Source organism: Equus caballus, chromosome 22 (genome assembly GCF_041296265.1).
Source record: "Equus caballus isolate H_3958 breed thoroughbred chromosome 22, TB-T2T, whole genome shotgun sequence".
Taxonomy (NCBI): Eukaryota; Metazoa; Chordata; class Mammalia; order Perissodactyla; family Equidae; genus Equus; species Equus caballus.
The window spans coordinates 7897706-7921256 of record NC_091705.1 but is presented as its reverse complement, the minus strand read 5'-3'; the positions used below and the strand labels follow the sequence as shown (position 1 = coordinate 7921256).

Here is a 23551-nt window from a genome sequence, read left to right as displayed (position 1 = left end):
AGTAGTTTTCAGTCTAGAGTGATTCTTAGCTCTTCAGGGTAAGTCTTCCAGTAGCTGACGTTGTAATGCTTATGTGCTTATGTACTCTATTCCATGATTTGCTTTGGTATGTTAAAGTTGAAGAATCAATTTTTATGTAGAGCTTTAAAAAGCAATTAATTTAAAAGTGCAATTAAAATTGTAAAATTTTAATATGTAATTGAAGGTGAGAAAAAGCTGAGGTTTGATTTTTTTTTTTTTTAAACGAGAAGGGAGCATCAAACAACTCTTATTCTGTTGCAGCAGGGCATAGGATAAACACTTGAAAGACAGGAACTTCAGTGCATACTATAGCAGGAAACCTACATTTAAGACTAATTTATCATTTTGTTTTTGGATCACATCAAAGGAAGGCTTATTCCTTTTTCTTTTTTATTTTTGAGGAAGATTAGCCCTGAGCTAACATCTGCTGCCAATCCTCCTCTTTTTGCTGAGGAAGACTGGCCCGGAGCTAACATCTGTGCCCATCTTCCTCTATTTTATGTGGGATGCCTGCCACAGCATGGCTTGACAAGCGTGCATAGGTCCACACCTGGGATTGGGACCGGAGAACCCTGCATCGCCAAAGCGGAACTGCGAACTTAACTGCTGCACCACCGGGTGGCCCCAGGCTTAACTCCTTTCAACATTTTTCTATTACCTTATAGGTTGTTTACTCCTTTTGCCTTATTACAAAAAAGAAAGATGAATTTCCTACCCATATTCCTCTCTCGGCTTGCTCTCAGAAAATCACTGACTTGTAAATGTAATTAGTGTTTATTTTAAAATGGTTTCACGTGGCATATTTTTGTTGGTGGTGGTATTTTCATGTAGTAATAGAGCCAAAACTAAAGCACAGGCCAGTACAGGTAAGACCAAACTTGCTAGAGAGCAATCCTTTAAGTCAGTTGTTGGAACTCTGAGGAATTCTCAAATCATTGAAACCTTGTTTTAAGAATGTTGTAAGTAATCTTTGGATCTGTGTTGTCGAATAGAAATAAAATACGAGTTACTTTTACATTTTCTAGTAGCCTCATTAAAAAAATAAGGTGAAATTTGTTTATCCCAATATATCTGAAATATTATATCACCATTTTAATCAGTATGAAAATTGAAACATTTTACATTCTTTTTTCATACAAATTCTCTGAAATTCAGTATAAATTTTATACTCACAGCACATCTCAAATGCTCAGTTTTCATTGGAAATGTTTGATAATGTATTTAGATAAAAAATTTACAGTTGGAAAAGTAGATTCACATACCTAAGTTGCTCCAAGTCTACTTAAAAGTCTTCTGGTACAGTCACTTGCTCCATAACAATGTTTCAGTCAACAACTGACTGCATGTATGACGGTGGTCCCATGAGATTAGTGCCATGTAGCCTAGGTGTGTAGTAAGCTCTACCATCTAGGTTTGTGTAAGTGCACTCTGTGATGTTCACACAACCACAGAATTGCCTAATGATGCATTTCTCGGAATGTATCTCCGTCATTAAGTGATACGTGCTTAGAATGGAATTGATCATTAGTTTTAAAATTTAAGTTAATTAAAATGGAATAGAATTAGAATGCAATTCCTCAGTCACACTAGCCACATTCAGTGGACTCACTAAACCACATGTGGTTAGCGGCCACCTTAATGGACCAGGCTCAGACTTTGTGGATTGGCCCATTTAATTTGTAAGGGAAGTTACAACAGGTACCAACACTGTGTTAATTCTCTGCATTTCTGCACATGTCTAAGAAACCATTCTAAGCATATGAATCCCTTTTATGGGACTTACTAAGATGTTTTTTGGAACTAGACTGTTGAGCTCTTTAAGATAGGGTTTGTATATTTCAGTAGCAAGATGCCTCTTTCATAGTAGGCCCACAACAGATGTTATTGAATGAACGTGAATGAGTGAATGAGAGTGCGTTCTTAATTATGACAGGGATAAGTTCCCATGGAGATGAATTACTTTAATTTTTTTGCTTTCTATTCCCACATACCTTTTTTTTAATACAATGGAAATTGAGTTTTAAGTACTAAACTAGTTGAATAGTACCTCCCCTCTGTATACTGTGATACAATTTAATTTGTCTTAAACAGTGAAAATCCTGTGAGATAGGTAAGGCAGGTTTTATTAGAATAGTACCTTGAAAATAATTCTGGCGTACAGAACCCCTCAATAAATGCCAGTTCCCTTTCTTTCCTTAAAAATGAAACTGAATGGTATTTGATGCCCATTGAGACATCCTGAACCATTGAGATACCCTGAACTGTAGAAAAGCCTAACAAATGAAAGCAGAAGAAGTAATGCCTTAGACAACTTAGGCATCTTAGATAACTTATAAGTATTTACTATGTGTCACGCATTGTATTACCTTATCTCATTCAATTCTTATAGCAACCCAATGAGGTGGATACTGTTATCATTCCTGTTAAATATACTGAGAAGTGGTTAAGAGCATGGGCTTAAGAGTCAGGCTGCTTAAGTTTTTGAATCTTGGCTCTGCCACTTACTAACTATATGACCTTAGGTAAATTACTACTGTTCTGAGCCTCAATTTCATCTTTCCTTCAAATGGGAATGATAATAGTACCTACTGACCTGACAGTCTGGTGATGCATATAAGTAATTTAAAGCAATGGCTAGTTCATAGTAAGTACTTATCAGTGTTGGCTAAAATAATATTAAAAATCTTAGATCCTAGTTAGATTAACATTCTTTTTTTCTTTATATTCTGATACACCAGTGCATGCTTCAGTAATTGTAGATAAAATGAAAAGGGGGAGAGGAATGTGTTAGAATATATTTCCAATTGTTTTATTATTTCTTTAAACTAATGTTATTTTACTTGGAATCATTATATATGATTAACTTTTTTTTATGATCAACTTTTCAATTTGACTTTTCAGGTGACTTGATTCCTGATATAAAATATTTTGTCTTCTACAGTTAGTTATATTTTCCTGAAGTAAGTAATGGAGAATCAAACAGTTTTTCATTGCCCTAAAGGTTTAGAATAGCAATCATTTATAATACGCTAAGAACTGATCCAGATACTAGGGATACAGTACTGAAAATCAAAGTCCTTTCCTTGTGGAAGTTACATTGTAATATGGCAGGAGAGAGGGAGAGAGAGAGAAACCAAAAAAAAAATGACAAGATCATGTCAGGTGATCGTAAGTGGTAAGAAGGAAATACGGTAATCAATAGGGAGTACTAGAAGATTGGTTACTTTTAGCTAGATTGTTAGGGAAGTCCCCTTAGGAGGTGACATTTGAGCTAAGACTTGCGTGGCAAGAATAAGCTAGCCATGCAAAGGGCATTTCAGGCAGAAGGAACTCTCAAAGTGGAAAGGCCTTGAGAAGAGAATGAGCTTGATATGCCAGGGTGAAAAAAGGTTTGTGTAGGTGAAATTCAGTGAGGGAGAAAAGTAGGAAATGGATTGTAGGCAGGAGCTAGAACAGGAAGTGCCTTTAGGCCAAGGTGAGAAATTTGAATGTTTTTCTGATTGCACCAGAAAGCCATTGGGTGTGTGGTGGTGAGGAAATGTTAAGGTGTTAAGTAGTGGAGTGAGAGATGATTTATTCCTGTGGCTCATGTGTGGAAATGTACAAAAGGGGACAAACACCAATTAAGAGACTGTTGTTGTTATTCAGACAATCAGTGGTGAGAGCTTGGATTAGGATTGTTAGTAGTGGGATAGTGAGAAGTAATTAGATAGATTGGGTATAGATTTGGGGGGTAGAGTTTATGGGACTTACTAATAATTTGGATGTATGGCATATGGGAAAGAAAGACATCAAGGATAGCTCCTAAGGTTTAGACTTGAGTTACTAGGTAGTTGGTGTTATCATTGTGCTGGAGACCTATAAAAGAAGCTAAAATGAAATAGTTTGGCAAAAGTTGAGGTTCTTAGAACTTTGTGGAATAACAAATTGATCCAGAGGTATTATCAATCTTTAAAATACCTAATTTCATATCTTATTATAGTAACGTGTGCTCATTGTAGAACATTAAGAAAAATTTAGTTGTAATGGCAATCCCAACCAAAGTATTAACATTTGGTGCCTTTTCTTCCAGGCCGTCTTAAATATATGCTCATTCTTTGAATAAATAGTTGTTAGATGCCTTCTGGGAACCAGGTACTGTTGTAGGCTCTGGAGATTCAACAGACAGGACAAAGTCCCTGTGCCTATGAAGTATACATTCTAACGGGGGAGACAGGTAAGAAACAACTGAATAAGATAATTGCAGACTATAGTAAGTATTATAATGGAAGTAAGGGAGAAAGTAGATATCTGGAGACTACCAATATAGATTTTTCTCACACAGTTGAGTTCGTCTGTAACAGTTTTATATCCTTCATTTCCCATATTCCGTTGTGACAAAGGTGCTAAGCTAGTTCAGTCGGGAAAAGAATAGTATCTTCAACAATGGTGCTGGGACAACTGGGTATCCACATGCAAAAGGATGAATTTGGATCTCTGCTTCACACTATATACAAAATTTAACTCAAAATGGGTCATAGATCTAAATGTAAGAGCTAACGCTATAAAACTCCTGGAAGAAAACATTGGCATAAATCTGTGAACTTGGGTTAGGCAGTGTTTTATTGGCAGTTTTCTTGGCATTTCCAGGCGATGACAGCAAAGGCACAAGTGTTGAAAGAAAAATAGATAAATTGGACTTTATTAGAATTAAAAACTTTTTTGCATCAAACACCGTCAAGAAAGTAAAAAGACAACCCTCAGAATAGGAGAAAATATTTGCACATCATATATCTCACAAGGAATTTGTTTCCAGAATATATAAAGAACTTTTATAACTCAACAGTATAAAGACAACCCAATCATATGGGCAAAGGCTTTAAATAGACATTTCTCTAAAGAAGATATACAGATGGTCAATAAGCATATGGTAAGATGCTCAAAATCGTTAGCCATTAGGGAAATGCAAATCAAAACCACAATGAAATACTACTTCATACCCACTAGGATGGCTATAGTGAAAAAGACAACAGTAACAATGTTGGCAAGGCTGTGGAGAAGTTGGAACCCTCATATATTGCTGGTGGAAATATAAATGGTGCAGCCACTTTGGGAAGTGGTTTGGCACTTCCTTAAGTTATACTTGGGAGTTACTATATAACCCAGCAGTTTCACTCCTAGTTATATACCCAAGCGAAATGAAGACATGTGTCTGCATAAAAACTTGTACACAAATGTTCATAGCAGCATTCTTCATAATATCCCAAAAGTGGAAACAACCCAAATGTCCATCAACTAATGATTGGATAGATAAAAGAGAAATTTGCCAAAAAAAACACTGCCTAACCCAAGTTCACAATATTCCATACAAAGGAATATCATTTGTCAATAAAAAGAAGTGAAGTATTGATTCATGCTACAACATGAATGTACCTTGAAAACATGCCAAGTGAAAGAAGCTGGTCCAAAAAAAGGACTCCATATTGTATGATTCCATTTATATAAAATATACAGGATAGGCAGATACATATAGACAGGAAGTAAATTAGTGATGAGCTAGGTCTGGTGTGGGTGAGAGTGGGAAAGAGTGATTGCTCATGATGAGTACAGGGTTTCTTTTTGCGTTGTTCAAAATATTCTAAAATTAGATGGTGGTGGTAGATGTACAACTTTGTGAATTACTAAAACCCACAGAACTTACACTTTTAAGTGGGTGAATTTTATGGCATATTAAGTATATCTGTAAAAACTAAATCATTTAATGGTATCATGCATGTACAGTGATACTACATCATCCCCTTGTTAAACTTAATCCATTATTATAAGTAATTCTCTGTCGTCTTTGCATATTAATCTTTGCCTGCATTTGCGTTATTCCTCAAGATAGAGTCCTAGATTTACAATCACTGGGTCAAAAAGTTTGTGTGTGTATGTATCTCTAATTTTAAAAATATGTTCATCATAGGGGCTGGCCCTGTGGCCAAGTGGTTAAGTTGGCGAGCTCCGCTGCAGGCGGCCCAGTGTTTCGTTGATTCGAATCCTGGGCGCGGACATGGCACTGCTCATCAAACCACGCTGAGGCAGCGTCCCACATGCCACAACTAGAATGACCCACAACAAAGAATATACAACTATGTACCGGGGGGCTTTGGGGAGAAAAAGGAAAAAAATAAAATCTTTAAAAAAAAAAAAAAAAGTTCATCATAGAAAACTTGGAAAATACAGAAAACTAGAGAGAAGGTAAAAAATCACTTATATTTCTACTTTTAGGAAATGTCTTTTCTCTGTACTATTTTACATAGTTGAGAGTGCACTGTGCATAACGTATCCAGCTTCTTTTTTCACTTAAAGCAAATCATAAATATTTCCCCCATGTCATTTAAAACTTTCTGTAAACCTGATTTTAACAGCTGCATCAGAAACTGTCCTATGGATATACTATTATTTCCCTTTCAGTTCCCCTGTTTTTATTTATTTGGGTTGCATAAAAACTTGTACACAAATGTTCATAGCAGCATTCTTCATAATAGCCCAAAAGTGGAAACAACCCAAATGTCCATCAACTGATGATTGGATAGATAAAAGAGAAATATGCCCCAAAAAAACACTGCCTAACCCAAGTTCACACTAGTTTTTAGTGTTATGCGGATTATTTCCCCAGAATAAATTCCTTGAAGTGGGATTACTGGGGTAAAGGGTTAAATGGTTTGACTTATTTTAAGCCTCTTGTTATAAATAACCAAATAAAATGGCTTTCTGAAAGATGTGAGTGAGTAATATGATTGCCTGTGGTGGAACATGAATCTGGGAAGGTAGGTTGGTTTGGATAATAAAGGACCTTGTATGTCCTGTTAATGAATATGGACTTTATTTTGTAGATGCTTGGGAGTTAGTGAAGATGTTTAATCTTAGGAGCAATGTGAGATTTTAAGAGTAGATGAGAAGAAATAGATTTAAAATACACATTTAAGGAGGAATTGGTGGGGCTTAAAAATTGAGTGTGAGCAGGGAGCAGAGGTAGGTCAGTTGACCTGACATGCCAGCTAATCGTGACATTAATCAGAGAGAAGCCAAATTGTTAAACCAATGAGAAATCTTTTACCTTTAGCTTATTGTGTGTTCAGAATGGGAGTAGAATGTTTTTTATATTGTTGCTCTCCTGAAGTAAAGACCAGAAATAATATATTTTTTTCATTCAGGATAATTTCTGTAAAGTAAAACTCACCATTTTTAGTGTAAGTTCTTCAAGTTTTGGCAAATGTCTACAGTTGTGTAACTATCACCACAATAAAAAATGTAGAATAGTTCCTTCATTCCAAAAAATTTCTGCATGTTAATCTTTCTTCCCATATCCAACAACCACTCATCTGTTTTGTGTCCCTATAGTTTCACCTTTGCAAGAATGTCGTAAGTGGAATTGTCTAATCATACACTTTGAGCCTGGCTTCTTTTCATTTAGCATAAGGCATTAGTGCATCAGCAGTTCCTTTTTATTTCTAGTAGTATTCCATTCCCCAGTTGAGGAGTATAGTGTTTTTTAATTGTTTCTTAGTGAAGGATGAGGCAGAATATCGTAACAATCTTTTTTCTTTTTCTAATGATAAATGCTTGAAATAGTCAGTCTCTCCATTTTGGATAAAATTACTAATAGGTACATCTTTTTCTTAAATAGTGCCCTTTTTATTTTTTCAACTGCAGAATCAAATGGTTATTTAACAAAGGTATAGATTACAGAAATTATGAAATGTATCAATATGTTTTATGGGATGTTGATTTCTTAAAGGTCATGCTCTTTGCTTATTAATTACTGTAAATATTAATGTCTCTTATCTAGCATTTACTTAAAATTAAGTGATGCTTACATAGCAGATACTTCTAAAAATAAAAAGTATATATTCATGGCTTTTAAAACAATACTAAGTAGAGAATTTATATTGATTAAGTCAACATTTATTAAGAAGCTTCACAATTCTGGGTAGATGGAGAATTGTGTTGTGTGTTGGACACAGGGCATTGATAAAGATACTAAGTGTTAAGGTGATATCTCATTAAGGTTTTGATTTGCATTTCCCTGATGATTACTGATGTTGAGCACCTTTTCATGTCCCTGTTAGCCCTCTTTATATCTTTGGAAAAATGTGTATTCAGATCCTCTGCCTGTTTTGTAATTGGATTTTTTTTTTGCTATTGAGTTGTATGAGTTCTTTATATATTTTAGATATTAGCCCCTTATCAGATGTGATTTGCAAATAATTTCTCCCTTTCAGTAGGTTGCCTTTTAGTTTTGTTGATGGTTTCCTTTGCTGTGCAGAAGTGTTTTAATTTGATGTACTCCCCCTTGTTTGTTTTTGCTTTTTTGTTGCCTTTGCTTTTGGTGTCAGACTCAAAAAATCGTCACCAAGATCTATGTCAAGGAGTGTACCTGTGTTCTAGGAGTTTTATGGTTTCAGATCTTACGTTCAAGTCTTTAATCCATTTTCAGTTAATTTCTGTGTATGGTGTGAGATAGTGGTCCAGTGGTCCAATGGGTAGTGGTGCATTCTTTTGCATGTGGCTGTCCAGTTTTCCCAACACCATTTGTTGAGCAGACTGTCCTTTCCCCATTGTATACTCGTGGCTTCTTTATTGTAAATTAATTGACCATATATGCGTTAGAATGGCTATTATGAAAAAGACGAGAAATGAGTGTTGGTGAGAATGTGGAGAAAAGGGAACTCTTGTGTGCTGTTGCTGGGAAATTGGTGCAGCCACTATGGAAAATAGTATGGAGATCCCTCAAAAAATTAAAAATAGAACTACCATATGATCCAGCAACTCCACTTCTGGGTATTAATCTGAAGGAAGTGAAAACACTCAAGAAGATATAGGCACCCCATGTTCATCGCAACATTATTCACAATAGCCAAGACATGGAAGCACCCTCAGTGTCCATGGATGGATGAATGGATAAAGAAAATGTGGCATATATATACAATGGAATATTATTCATTCATAAAAAAAGGAAAATTTACCATTTGCGACAACATGGATCTTGAGCGCATTATGCTAAGTGAAATAAGTCAGACAGAGAAAGACAAATACTGTATGATCTCACTCATACGTGGAATCTAAAAAACGAAACAAAACAAAACCAAAAAATCTCCCCGAACTTGTAGATACAGAGAACAGATTGGTGGTTGCCAGAGGTGGGGGGTGGAGGATGGATGAAATGGGTGAAGGAGGTCAAAAGGTACAAACTTCCAGTTATAAAATAAATAAGTCGTGGGAGATGTACAGCATGGTGACTATAGTTAATATTACTGTTTTGTATATTTGAAAGTTGCTAAGAGTAAATCTTAAAAGTTCTCATCTTTTAGTGGTGATCATTTTACAATATATACAAATATTGAATCATTATGTTGTACACCTGAAACTAATATAATGTTATATATCAATTATAGCATAAGAAAAAAGTCTTTCAATTTTATCATCATCATGAGGACGTTCATGCTTCCATGATGTGATATGCAGTGAGTTTTCCCTTATAAAATCAAATAGTGTAAAATTTTCCATCTTTATAGGTTTTTTCTTGTCAATCAGTTATAAGGAATCTAAAAAACAAAGTAGAATCATTATAAATTTACGCACAGTATTTCAGAGGACCGAAGTTCTCTATCTTTAGTAAGAGACAATTATAGCAGATCTCATCAGGACCAAAACATTCCAAGGGAAATCAATAAAAATTGCTTGGAAGTTTTTTTTGCTTTGTTTTTTTCTGAAAACCCTAAAGTGTTGAGATAGAAGATTTCCTTGGTGTAAACTGAAGAATTGTACCATAAAGAATAGAAAAAAAACATGTCGAAAGCAACAGTACATTTCATAAAAATTTTAAGGGGTAATCCTTTTTCAAAACCTGGTTAAGTAGATCATAGTTCTTAGGTAGACTAGGGTTGAAAAAAAGGGTTCTTGCACTTAAGCATCACAGTCTAATGAGAGAATCAGACGAATAGACAGTTAATCACGGTAATAGATAGAAATAATTGTATTCTGTGTTATTACATAGAAGGATCACGTAACTTATATTAGAGGTGGTGATAGAGAGGCCAAGTAAGAGTTGCCTTCCCAAGGGAGGTGATGTCTGAGCTGAGCCCTGAAGGACTTAACCAGGTGTAGAGGAGGAAGGTGAAGCATCACAAGAGAACGTGGTGTATGCAGGGAATCACGAAGAGTTGTACATGACTGGACTAAGGGGTACGTGATAGGGAGAAGTGGGAAAGGAGGTTGGGGGAGAGGGCTTGACAGGGCATGGATTTTATCTTGAAGGAACTTGGAAACTTGAAAGCAAGGAGTATTTGCCAGTGTGTTTACTATCCCTCAGTTGCTGGGGTTTTTTCCTTCCCATTTTTCTATCTAGTTTTTTTTTTTGGCGGGGAGGAAAAGTAAGGGAATGGTGAGAGGTAGTGTCATTGAATCTTAACTGTTAAAGAGGACTGTTAGCATTCTGTCATCCTTTTCGCTTTTGCATGTCTCTTCTGTTCAACCGTTTAATAGTCACAGGAAGAAAGAAGAGATAGATTAACGTCAAATGTCAATATGGTTTTTTAATTCATAGTTCTGGTTGTCAGAGAACAGATAGCTATTACTGTTTCGAATATAAGTTTTAAGCTGGAGGAGAGAGAGCCAAGATGGCGCCGTGAGTAGTCCTCTTTGTCTCTCGCCCTTCGAGTCTACAATTATTTGGACACTTATCGCTTGACAAAGGATATCCAGACAGCATCTCAGGACGTCTGAGACACCCACGCGACTATACATCGGAAGGCGGATGGACTTTCCTCCGGGAGGATGTGGAAATAGGTGAAACCTCTCCGACCCCGACGGGCAGCCTAGTACCCGCAAGCGGCTTTCTTCCAACGGGCGACCCCAGAGGATCCACGCACATCTAGGGCAGGAGCGAGAACACAACAGAGGAGCGACGGTGGAAACAGGTGACCAGAACCCTACCTAAACCCCCCGCAATTACTCCTAAACGCAGAGGGAAACTTTGGAGTTGCACACCTGAGCCCCTGGGGAGAGTCTCTCCCCACCATTGGCGGGGAGACCCAGCCTGGTGCTCGGGGCGCCCGGAGGGTCCCAGAGAGAAACACGGAGGGCACGGAGGTCTCCCAGCTGCCGTTGCCCGCCCCGTGGGACTAGGGATTGCCGGAGATCTCGGAGAGGACCGGGGCGGGGGAACTTTCAAAGGCCGGTTCGGCGACCCGGAGGGGAAGTGCCGGAGCTCCGCCAGGCAGCAGACAAAACTCCCTGTCTGCCATTAGCAGAGGGGCCACGCCCAGCATTCAGGGCTCCCGGCAGAGGCCCGGACAGAAGCCCAGAGGGCGGGGCGACCCCCAGCTGCCGTTGCCCGCCCCGAGGGACTAGGGATTGCCGGAGATCTCGGAGAGGACCGGGGCTGGGGGAACTTTCAAAGGCCGGTTCGGCGACCCGGAGGGGAAGCGCTGGAGCTCCGCCTGGGCAGCAGACAAAACTCTCTGTCTGCCGTTAGCAGAGGGGCCACGCTGAGCAGTCACGGCTCCGGGAGAGGCCCGGAGAGAATCCCAGAGGGCGGGGCGACCCACAGCTGCCGTTGCCCGCCCCGTGGGGCTAGGGATTGCCAGAGATCTCGGAGAGGACCGGGGCGGGGGAACCTTCAAAGACCGGTTCGGCGACCCGGAGGGGAAGCGCCGGAGCTCCGCCAGGCAGCAGACAAAACTCTCTGTCTGCCATTAGCAGAGGGGCCACGCCCAGCATTCAGGGCTCCCGGCAGAGGCCCGGACAGAAGCCCAGAGGGCGGGGCGACCCCCAGCTGCCGTTGCCCGCCCCGTGGGACTAGGGATTGCCGGAGATCTCGGAGAGGACCGGGGCTGGGGGAACTTTCAAAGGCCGGTTCGGCGACCCGGAGGGGAAGCGCTGGAGCTCCGCCCGGGCAGCAGACAAAACTCTCTGTGTGCCGTTAGCAGAGGGGCCACGCTGAGCAGTCACGGCTCCGGGAGAGGCCCAGAGAGAATCCCAAAGGGCAGGGCGACCCCCAGCTGCCATTGCCCACCCCGTGAGGCTAGGGATTGCCGGAGATCTCGGAGAGGGCTGGGGCTGGAGAGAGTTCCAGAGACCCAGCTTAGTAGCCTAGGGGGAAACCCTACAGGCTCACAGCAGCCTTAGAGAAAGCCTCTGCAGAGCACCAGTAGAAGGCACCCAGCCGCCAGCCACAAGGCTGGAAGACCCCAGGGCAAAAGCAGCATAGCTAGGTGTACTAACCACAGACTGTAGAAGATGCCAATAGCTCTCCTGCGACCCATAGAGGACAAGTGAGATTTGGTGGGTGCCGACAGCAACGGAGCGACAAATATAAGTGATCCCACCCCTGGCCGCTGGAAAAGCCCATAACACCGTTGCAGACCCCAAGGAGAGAGCACATCTAGGTGGGCAACAACAGTAGGCACCTGCAGCCTGAAGCCCCCCTGTGACGGCCCCCACGGCAGAGGAGGGAATCCAAAGGGCCACTGTGGCTACGAAGAGGGGCCCAGGCCCAGTTAGCAACTACGGACAGGGTTCCTGGTTGGTGAAGTATAACCAGCTGCTCCCCCCACCGCAGCAGCTGAAATAAGTGAAAGGAGCAACTAAACTCTATCTCCATGCGGAGGCACAAATCAACATCATCAAGCAATATGAAAAAATACATTAAATCTCCAGAACAGAAAGAAAGTAACAAATACACAGAAAACAATCCCAAAGAAAATGAGATATATAACCTAAATGATGATGACTTCAAAACAGCCATCATTAGGATTATCAATGAGTTAAGAGAGAATTCTGACCGACAACTCAACGAGTTCAGGAGCTATGTCACAAAAGAGTTTGATACGATAAAGAAGAACCAAACAGAAATATTGGAAATGAAGAACACAATAGAGGAGATTAAGAAAAATCTAGATGCTCTGAACAGTAGGGCCGATAATATGGAGGAAAGAATTAGCAATTTGGAAGATGGCAATATAGAATTGTTGCAGGCAGAGGAGGAGAGAGAAGCAAGACTTAAAAGAAATGAAGAAACTCTCCGAGAATTATCAGACACAATTAGGAGATGCAACGTAAGGATTATAGGTATACCAGAGGGAGAAGAGAAGGAGAAAGGGGCAGAAAACCTATTCAAAGAAATAATGGCTGAGAACTTCCCAAATCTGGTGAGGGAGATGGATCTTCAGGTGACAGAAGCCAATAGATCTCCAAACTTTATCAATGCAAGAAGACCAACTCCACGGCATATAGTAGTGAAGCTAGCAAAAGTCAACGACAAGGAGAAAATATTAAGGACAGCCAGGCTAAAGAAACTAACCTACAAAGGAACCCCCATCAGGCTATCAGCAGATTTCTCAGCAGAAACTTTACAGGCTAGAAGAGAGTGGAATGATATATTCAAAAATCTGAAGGACAAAAATCTACAGCCGAGAATTCTCTACCCAGCGAAAATATCCTTCAAATACGATGGAGAAATAAAAACTTTCCCAGATAAACAAAAATTAAGGGAGTTCATTGCCACAAAACCTCCTCTTCAGGAAATCCTCAGGAAAACCCTCATTCCTGAAAAATCCAAAAAAGGAAAGGGGCTACAAAACCAAGAGCAGAGGAGATAAGTAGAAGGACAACAACAGAGAGTAGCAGCTCTACATCAGAACAGATTAAACCATGGGACGAGAAACAAAGGAAACTGAAGAAAACCGGAAAACAAGACACAAAATGGTAGTGGTAGGCCCCCACGTCTCAATAATCACTCTAAATGTAAATGGATTGAACTCCCCAATCAAAAGACACAGAGTGGCAGGATGGATCAAAGAACAAGATCCAACAATATGCTGCCTCCAGGAAACACACCTCAGCCCCAAAGACAAACACAGACTCAGAGTGAAGGGATGGAGAACAATACTCCAAGCTAATAATGAACAAAAGAAAGCAGGTGTCGCTATACTAATATCAGACAAGGTAGATTTCAAAACAAAACAGATAAAGAAAGATAAAGAGGGACAGTATATAATGATAAAAGGGACTCTCCACCAAGAAGACATAACACTTATAAATATATACGCACCCAACACAGGAGCACCAAAATTTGTAAAGCAACTCTTAATAGAACTAAAAGAAGACATCAACAACAATACAATAATAGTAGGGGACCTCAACACACCATTAACACCAATGGACAGAACATCCAGACAGAAAATCAACAAGGAAATAATAGAATTAAATGAAAAATTAGACCAGATGGACTTAATAGATATATATAGAACACTTCATCCAAAAACAGCAGGTTACACATTCTTCTCAAGTGCACATGGAACATTCTCAAGGATTGACCATATTTTGGGAACCAAAGCAAACATCAATAAATACAAGAGAGTTGAAATAATATCAAGCATCTTTTCTGATCATAACGCTATTAAACTAGAAATCAACTACAAGAAAAAAGCAGAGAAAGGTGCAAAAATGTGGAGACTAAACAACACGCTTCTCAACAAACAATGGATCATTGAGGAAATTAAAGAAGAAATCAAATATTATCTGGAGACAAATGAAAATGAGAACACGACATACCAAATCATTTGGGATGCAGCAAAAGCAGTCCTAAGAGGGAAATTCATCGCAATACAGGCTCACCTCACTAAACAAGAAAAAGCTCACGTAAGCAACCTCAAACGACACCTAACAGAACTAGAAAAAGAAGAACAAACAAAGCCCAGAGTCAGTAGAAGGAGGGAAATAATAAAAATAAGAGCAGAAATAAACGATATTGAAACAAAAAAGACAATAGAAAGGATCAATGAAACAAAGAGTTGGTTCTTCGAAAGAATTAACAAAATTGACAAACCCCTAGCCAGACTCACCAAGAAAAGAAGAGAGAAATCGCAAATTAATAAAATCAGGAATGACAGAGGAGAAATCACAACAGATACCAATGAAATACAAGAGATCATAAGAGAATACTATGAAAAACTATATGCCATCAAATTGAACAACCTGGAAGAAATGGACAAATTCCTAGACTCCTACAATCTCCCCAAACTGAATCAGGAAGAAATGGAGAATCTGAATAGACCAATCACAAGTAAGGAAATAGAAACGGTAATCAAAAACCTCCCCAAAAACAAGAGTCCAGGACCAGACGGCTTCTCTGGAGAATTCTACCAAACATTCAAAGAAGACTTAATACCTATTCTCCTCAAACTGTTCCAGAAAATTGAGAAAGATGGAGAACTCCCTAACACATTCTATGAAGCCAACATCACTCTGATCCCCAAACCTGACAAGGACAACACAAAGAAGGAGAACTACAGGCCGATATCACTGATGAACATAGATGCAAAAATCCTCAACAAAATTTTGGCAAACCGATTACAGCAATACATCAAAAAGATTATACACCATGATCAAGTGGGATTTATACCAGGGACACAGGGATGGTTCAACATCCGCAAGTCAATCAACGTGATACACTACATCAACAAAATGAAAAACAAAAACCACATGATCATCTCAATAGATGCAGAGAAAGCATTCGACAAGATCCAACACCCATTTATGATAAAAACCCTCAGTAAAATGGGCATAGAAGGAAAGTACCTCAACATAATAAAGGCCATATATGATAGACCCACAGCCAACATCATACTCAATGGACAAAAGCTGAAAGCCATCCCTCTGAGGACAGGAACAAGACAAGGGTGCCCACTTTCACCACTCCTATTCAACATAGTACTGGAGGTGCTGGCCAGAGCAATTCGGCAGGAAAAAGAAATAAAAGGAATCCAAATAGGTAACGAAGAAGTAAAACTCTCGTTGTTTGCAGACGACATGATCTTATACATAGAAAACCCCAAAGAATCCACAGAAAAACTATTAGAAATAATCAACAACTACAGCAAAGTAGCAGGGTATAAAATTAACGTGCATAAATCAGTAGCATTTCTATACACTAACAATAAACTAACAGAAAAAGAACTCAAGAACTCTATCCCATTCACAATCGCAACGAAAAGAATAAAATACCTTGGGATAAAGTTAACCAAGGAAGTGAAGGATCTATACAATGAAAACTACAAGACTTTCTTGAAAGAAATAGGTGATGACATAAAGAGATGGAAAAACATTCCTTGTACATGGATTGGAAGAATAAACATAGTTAAAATGTCCATACTACCTAAAGCAATATACAGATTCAATGCTATCCCAATCAGAATCCCAAGAACATTCTTCACAGAAATTGAACAAACAATCCTAAAATTCATATGGGGGAACAAAAGACTGCGAATTGCTAAAGCAATCCTGAGCAAGAAAAACAAAGCCGGCGGAATCACAATCCCCGATTTCAAAACATACTACAAAGCTACAGTGATCAAAACAGCATGGTACTGGTACAAAAACAGGTCCACAGATCAATGGAACAGAATTGAAAGCCCAGAGATAAAACCACACATCTATGGACAGCTAATCTTCGACAACGGAGCAGAGGGCCTACAATGGAGAAAAGAAAGTCTCTTCAACAAATGGTGCTGGGAAAACTGGACAGCCACATGCAAAAGATTGAAAATTGACCATTCTTTTTCACCACACACCAAAGTAAACTCAAAATGGATCAAAGACCTAAAGATTAGACCTGAGACAATAAGTCTTTTGGAAGAGAATATAGGCAGTACACTCTTTGACATCAGTTTCAAAAGAATCTTTTCGGACACTGTAACTCCTCAGTTGAGGGAAACAATAGAAAGAATAAACAAATGGGACTTCATCAAACTAAAGAGCTTCTTCAAGGCAAGGGAAAACAGAATTGAAACAAAAAAACAGCTCACTAATTGGGAAAAAATATTTACAAGCCACATATCCGACAAAGGGTTAATCTCCATAATATACAAAGAACTCACACTGCTTAGCAACAAAAAAACAAACAACCCGATCAAAAAATGGGCAGAGGACATGAACAGACATTTCTCAAAAGAAGATATGAATATGGCCAATAGACACATGAAAAGATGTTCATCATCGCTAATCATCAGGGAAATGCAAATCAAAACTACACTAAGATATCACCTTACCCCCGTTAGATTGGCAAAAACATCCAAAACCAAGAACGACAAATGTTGGAGAGGTTGTGGAGAAAGAGGAACCCTCATACACTGTTGGTGGGAATGCAAACTGGTACAGCCACTATGGAAAACAGTATGGAGATTTCTCAAAAAGTTAAAAATAGAAATACCCTATGACCCAGCCATCCCATTACTGGGTATCTATCCTAAGAACCTGATACCAGATATCTCAAGAGTCCGTTGCACCCCTATGTTCATCGCAGCATTATTTACAATAGCCAAGACGTGGAACCAGCCTACAGGCCCAGAAACTGATGACTGGATAAAGAAGATGTGGTATATATACACAATGGAATACTACTCAGCCATAAAAAAAGACGAAATTGGCCCATTCACAACAACGTGGATGGACCTCGAGGGCATTATGTTAAGCGAAATAAGTCAGTCAGAGAAAGACGATCTCTATATGACTCCACTCATAGGTGGAAATTAGTATATTGAGAAGGAGATCTGATCGGTGGTTACCAGGGAAAAGGGGGGGTGGGGGGAGGGTACGAAGGGGGAAGAGGTGTACCCACAACATGACTAACAAAAATGTACAACTGAAGTCTCACAAGCTTGTAATCTATCATAACATTAATAAAAAAAAAATAAAATAAAAAAAATAAAAAATAAAAAAAAATAAAAAAAAAAGTTTTAAGCTGTCTGGATTTCTTTTATCCACAGCCTTCCATTACCCAAAAGCTTCATTTAAAATTGACCACATTGTGGGCCGGCCCCTTGGCACAGTGGCTAAGTTTGCACATTCCGCTTTGGTGGCCTTGTGTTTGCCGGTTCGGATCCCGGGTGTGGACATGGCACGGCTTGTCAAGTCATGCTGTGGTAGGCATCCCACATATAAAGTGGAGGAAGACGGGCATGGATATTAGCTCAGGGCCAGTCTTGCTCAGCAAAAAGAGGAGGATTGGCAGCAGATGTTAGCTCAGGGCTATCTTCCTCAAAAAAAGAAAAAAAGTGACTACATTGGGGGGCCGGCCTGGTGGCACAGCGGTTCAGTTTGCATGTTCTGCTTCAGCGGCCCGGAGTTTGCTGGTTCAGATCCCAGGTGCGGACATGGCACTGCTAGTCAAGCCATGCTTTGGCGGGTGTCCCAGGTATAAAGTAGAGAAAGATTGGCATGAATGTTCACTCAGGGCCAGTCTTCCTCAGCAAAAAGAGGAGGATTGGCAGCAGATGTTAGCTCAGGGCTAGTCTTCCTCAAAAAATAAATAAATAAATAAAATTGACCATATTGGTAACTAAAAGGAGTTTAAGAAGCTCTAACCAGGTTTTCTGGTTAGTAATAAGTCTTCATTAACTGAATAGTACCATTCCCAGGCACTTTAGTTAGGTTAAATGTTCCAAATTCTGTTTATGAGAGGGGGAACACAGCAAATTAAAAAAAATCAGTATCTGACTTTATCAATTTATTTTAAAAACATATTCCCAGTTAATTATAAAGTTCTGGAACAGCCCTGTGTAATATTAGGTAAAATAAAGTTATCTTTATTGCTATTATATAAACCTTGTATTTTATTTTATTTATTTTATTTTTTTGAAAGATAGCCCAATGGATTTTAATGTAATAAGAGTACAAAAAATTCATCCATGTAGTTTCAGATTTCATATTTCAACTAACCTTTAATAAACCTACTGCTTGTTGAGTTTTCGTATAGTATCAGAGAGGAATGTCCACAGTTGTCTGAAAGGTCATTAAAGTATTCTTGCCTTTTCCATCTGCATATCTATGTTTTGATCTTCAATCGAAATAACACATTGAATGCAGAAACAGATATAAGACCACAGCTGTCTTCTATTAAGCCAGACATTAAAGAGATTTCAAAAATGTAAAACGGGCTGGCCCATGGCTGAGTGGTTAACTTCATGCACTCCGCTGCAGTGGCTCAGGGTTTCACCGGTTCGGATCCTCGGTGTGGACATGGCACCGCTCATCAGGCCACGTTGAGGCAGCGTCCCACATGCCACAACTAGAAGGACCTGCAACTAAGATATACAACTGTGTACCGGGGTGGGGCGGGGGGGGGGGGGGGGTGGGATTTGGGGAGAGAAAGCAGGGAAAAAAAAATTGGCAACAGTTTTTAGCTCAGGTGCCAATCTTTAGGGGAAAAAAAATGTAAAACAATCCCACCCTTCTCATGAATTTTTTTCAGAAAACAATTATTTTTCATAAAACATGTTATTTATATTAACACATAGATTTGTTTTAAAATGAATTAATTGCTAAATATTGGGATTTGTCTTTTAATTTCTAATATGTAACTATCAGATTTTTTTTGAAATTGTCTTCTTATTTATTTTTTATTGAGTTAATGGATAGGTTACAATCTTGTGAAATTTCACTTGTACCTTATTGTCTGTCAGTCATGTTGTAGGTGCACCCTTCACCCTTTGTGCCCACCCCCCACCCCACCTTTCCCCTGGTAGCCACTAATCTGTTCTTTGTCCACATGTTTAAATTCCTCATATGAGTGGAGTCACACAGAGATTGTCCTTCTCTATCTGGCTTATTTCACTTAACATAATTCCCTCAAGGTCCATCCATGTTGTTGCAAACGGGACGATTTTGTTCTTTTTTATGGCTGAGTAGTATTCCATTGTATATATGTACCACATCTTCTTTATCCAATCATCTGTTGATGGGCACTTAGGTTGCTTCCACGTCTTGGCTATTGTGAATAATGCTGCAGTGAACATTGGGGTGCATGGGACTTTTGGAATTGCTGACTTCAAGCTCTTTGGATAGATACCCAGTAGTGGGATAGCTGGATCGTATGGTAGTTCTATTTTTAATTTTTTGAGGAATCTCCGTACTGTTTTCCATAGTGGCTGCACCAGTTTGCATTCCCACCAGCAGTGTATGAGGGTTCCTTTTTCTCCACAACCTCTCCAATATTTGTTAGTATTTGTTTTAGTTATTTTTGTCATTCTAATGGGTGTAAGGTGATATCTTAGTGTAGTTCTGATTTGCATTTCCCTGATGCACAGTGATGATAAACATCTTTACATGTGCCTATTGGCCAGCCATGTATCTTCTTTGGAGAAATGTCTGTTCATGTCTCCTGCCCATTTTTTGCTCGGGTTGTTTGATTTTTTGTTGTTGAGTTGTGTGAATTCTTTATATATAATGGATATTAAGCCTTTGTCAGATGTATGACTTGCAAATATTTTTTCCCAGTTAGTGCGTTGTTTTTTTGTTTCAATCCTGTTTTCCCTTGCCTTGAAGAAGCTCTTTAGTCTGATGAAGTCCCGTTTGTTTATTCTTTCTATTGTTTCCCTTGTCTGAGAAGACATGGTGTCCGAAAAGGTCTTTTTAATCTGATGTCAAAGAGTGTACTGCCTACATTTTCTTCTAGAAGCCTTATGGTTTCAGGTCTCAGCTTTAGGTCTTTGATCCATTTTGAGTTTATTTTGGCGAATGGTGAAAAAGAATGGTCGATTTTCATTCTTTTATATGTGACTGTCCAGTTTTCCCAGCACCATTTGTTGAAGACTTTCTTTTCTCCATTGTATGCCCTCAGCTCCTTTGTCGAAGATTAGCTGTCCGTAGATGTGTGGTTTTATTTCTGGGCTTTCAATATTGTTCCATTGATCTGTGCACCTGTGTTTGTACCAGTACCATGTTTTGATTAAACCTTGTATTTTAAATTCGTAATTTCACATCTTTCCCGCTATCCAAGGTTTTTTTCCTGAAGGAGTGAAGACATTTTTTGTTATGCCATCTGTAAGAATTCAAATCTGTGCTTAAAGTTAAGCCTTCTTGTCTGAAGCTTTATGACTATTCTTCATTTTGGTGGTTTTGGCTCTTCAAATTAACACTCAGGATATTTCCAAACAGACAAAAAGTCTATCTGAATTTCCCCCCAAGATTGCATCTTTGCCCCCAGAAATGCTTGACCATAATTAGTAAACTGGAAGTGAAATCCTTGCCCTTGGAGGAATTGTTCTGCCACTGCAAAGTATAGTAATGCATGTTCCTGATGACACAAGTCATCCATAAAGCTAAATAATATACTGTTTTTCCAAGACAGAAAACTATGCAGTATATTTTATAAATTTGTTAACCCTAAACATACTATTTTAGTATTGAGTTAATTTTATTGTTTTATGTTAAATTATTTAAAATAAGATAAAAATTTAGTTCCTCAATTGCATTAGCCACATGTCATGTGCTCATTACCCATGTGTGGCAGTAGCTACCATATTGGACAGTCTAGACATAGAATGTTGGCATCAACACAGAACGTTCTGTTGGATAGCATGGCTCTCAGAACAGTGGGACTAAGGATTTAGTAATTCACGGTCAGACTTCAAGGTGGTGGTAGAGCAGAGTGTGTGCTAGTATTTGCTTAACATATGGTCACCTATTTTCCTGTTTTCAGTATGATGACTAAGCCAGAAAGACCTATTGTTTACCCTTTCCAGAGAGTGAACTCCAGAATTCCAGGGATATGGGAGTGGTGGCACGGGGCAGTTCAGAAGGGCAATCTAGGGACCTAAGTGCATTTCAAACTAATTTCACTCCTTCTTCCTTGGTCGAATATCGGTATTTCTTCCGTTCTTGTCCTTGTGGGTTTATGTTCTTTTTTTTTTCAATCCCCTTTTTGTGCTTTCATTGGTGTTTTGGTATGGAGATAAATTAGATGTACATCTTCAGCCTCCCATCTTAACACAGGACCTGTGGGGCATGTAACATTTCTGTGTAGAAATGTGCCTGGAGCACTTGTCGCTCTCATTTGTTGTCTCAACATTATTGCTTGGAGGCATCAGTTGTAGCCGAAAGACCAAATACTTTGTAGGCAAGTCATTTTTCTGTTTCATTTAGCTCTTGTGAGGCTTGGTGTAAATAAACGAGAATGGAGAAGCCATTTTTAAACTCCCCAACTCCTTTGATTAGCAGTTACATTGTGTGTTAGTAGGTTGATAAAGGAACTAACTAATGCCTGTTTCCTGCTAGGGTTTATAAATTTGAAATTGTATTTTTCTGCCATGCAGTATGCTTCTCTGAATGTTTCTGACTCTCTTAACTTAGAAAAATAATTTTAAAAAATTAACAATTTTCTGAGGTAGGAAAATAGCTTTCATTCCTGTTTTCTCCAGTGAGTATTAGGTAAAGTGTAGTTGGCATTAATTATGAAGCCAGAGTTAGGTACCCTCCTTGAGCTAATAGTATAGAAACAGACCATTGTTTCTGGTATTCTGGTTTACGGATGAGCTGCTGTGAGCCATTACCTTTAGTTTTTGGACTGGTTCCATTGTTTACAAAGCTGAATCAGAAACTTGATGCTCCTTTCAAAGATTACCACCCTTACACCAGAATTGAGAAAATTGATGTTTTAATTGTGTTCCGTCATTTGCCACTTTAAAATACCCAGTGTTACATATTCTCTGTAGCGTTTACTCCCAAACCCTCTGTTTCTGAGTAGTGACTTTATTTAAAGAAGCATACACTGAGTAAATCTTGAGAATAAAGGCGGTGCCTCAGATGTATTCATTTAATCTCTGCGTCAGTGTTTCACAACAGCTCTGCCAGAGGAGGCTCAGACAGGTTTGAGATCCATTATGCTTCATGAGCAAGTTAAAAATGGGGAGTCAGGTGAGATAAAATACAGTGCAGGGATTATTTAAAAGCAACTACTTTGACGTGGGGGTGGAGTTCCAAGAGCAACTGTTATTCTCCAGTGGTCACTGGGACAGAACACAGAGAAACTCAAGTTGTGGATAACATATCTTTTTAAGGTAATCACAAAGCTCTTGTAATAGCAATCTATTTTTGCTCTCAAAGATTTCCCTTCCCAACTGTGCAGCAAATTTTGGTGCTATGTTCAGAGTATCCTTTAATGGTCTGTGTTAAAACTTTGTAATTGAATATAAATAACTTTTTAAAAATAAATTTAAAAGCAAAACTGAATATGATTTTGTTTTTAAAAATAAACCTTAGATTTCTTGACAGCTGACCAGTTAATAGTAATCCTACATTTTAGAGAAATACTGGAAAATGAGGCTGATGGGAGAAGATCTTTTCTATTAGGTAAAGCATAGTGTAAAGAACAAATGATTCTGTATATCAATGTTACAGCCGTTTTTGTTTTGAAATTCACCTTAATGTCTCTTTGTGATAACAAATCCACTGAAATTAATAACTCTCACAAGAATTCCTAACCATCATTGTAGATGAACTATATTTCAATATAATTGGCTTCTTTTGTGATGCTCTATGTTTTATTTGAAACATCATTTTGAGAAAGGACCCATAGGCTTCACGAGGGTTCCATGGCACAAAAAATGCTTTCACTTTGGGCCTGTTTTTGTAACGTACTCTTTTCACTACTGCTTCATTATAAAAATTAAACCTGTAGGCAAGGAAATAAAATAGCAGTGAGCTAAGATTTTATTACGTTTCTTGA

General features: G+C 38.9%; 1 protein-coding gene across 3 annotated transcripts in view; it reads left to right on the top strand.

The window, feature by feature from the left end:
- Positions 1–23551, top strand: part of DSTN (destrin, actin depolymerizing factor) — a 44294-nt gene that overhangs the window by 6147 nt on the left and 14596 nt on the right. Inside the window, exons 2-3 of one of the 3 annotated variants that reach the window (XM_070247102.1) lie at positions 2923–2981; positions 4094–4237. The exons of 1 other annotated variant lie outside the window; for it this stretch is intronic. The gene's annotated coding sequence lies outside the window, so the exon portion shown is untranslated. The remainder of the gene's footprint in view (positions 1–2922; positions 2982–4093; positions 4238–23551) is intronic. One more of the 3 variants, XM_070247101.1, reaches the window with a different exon arrangement.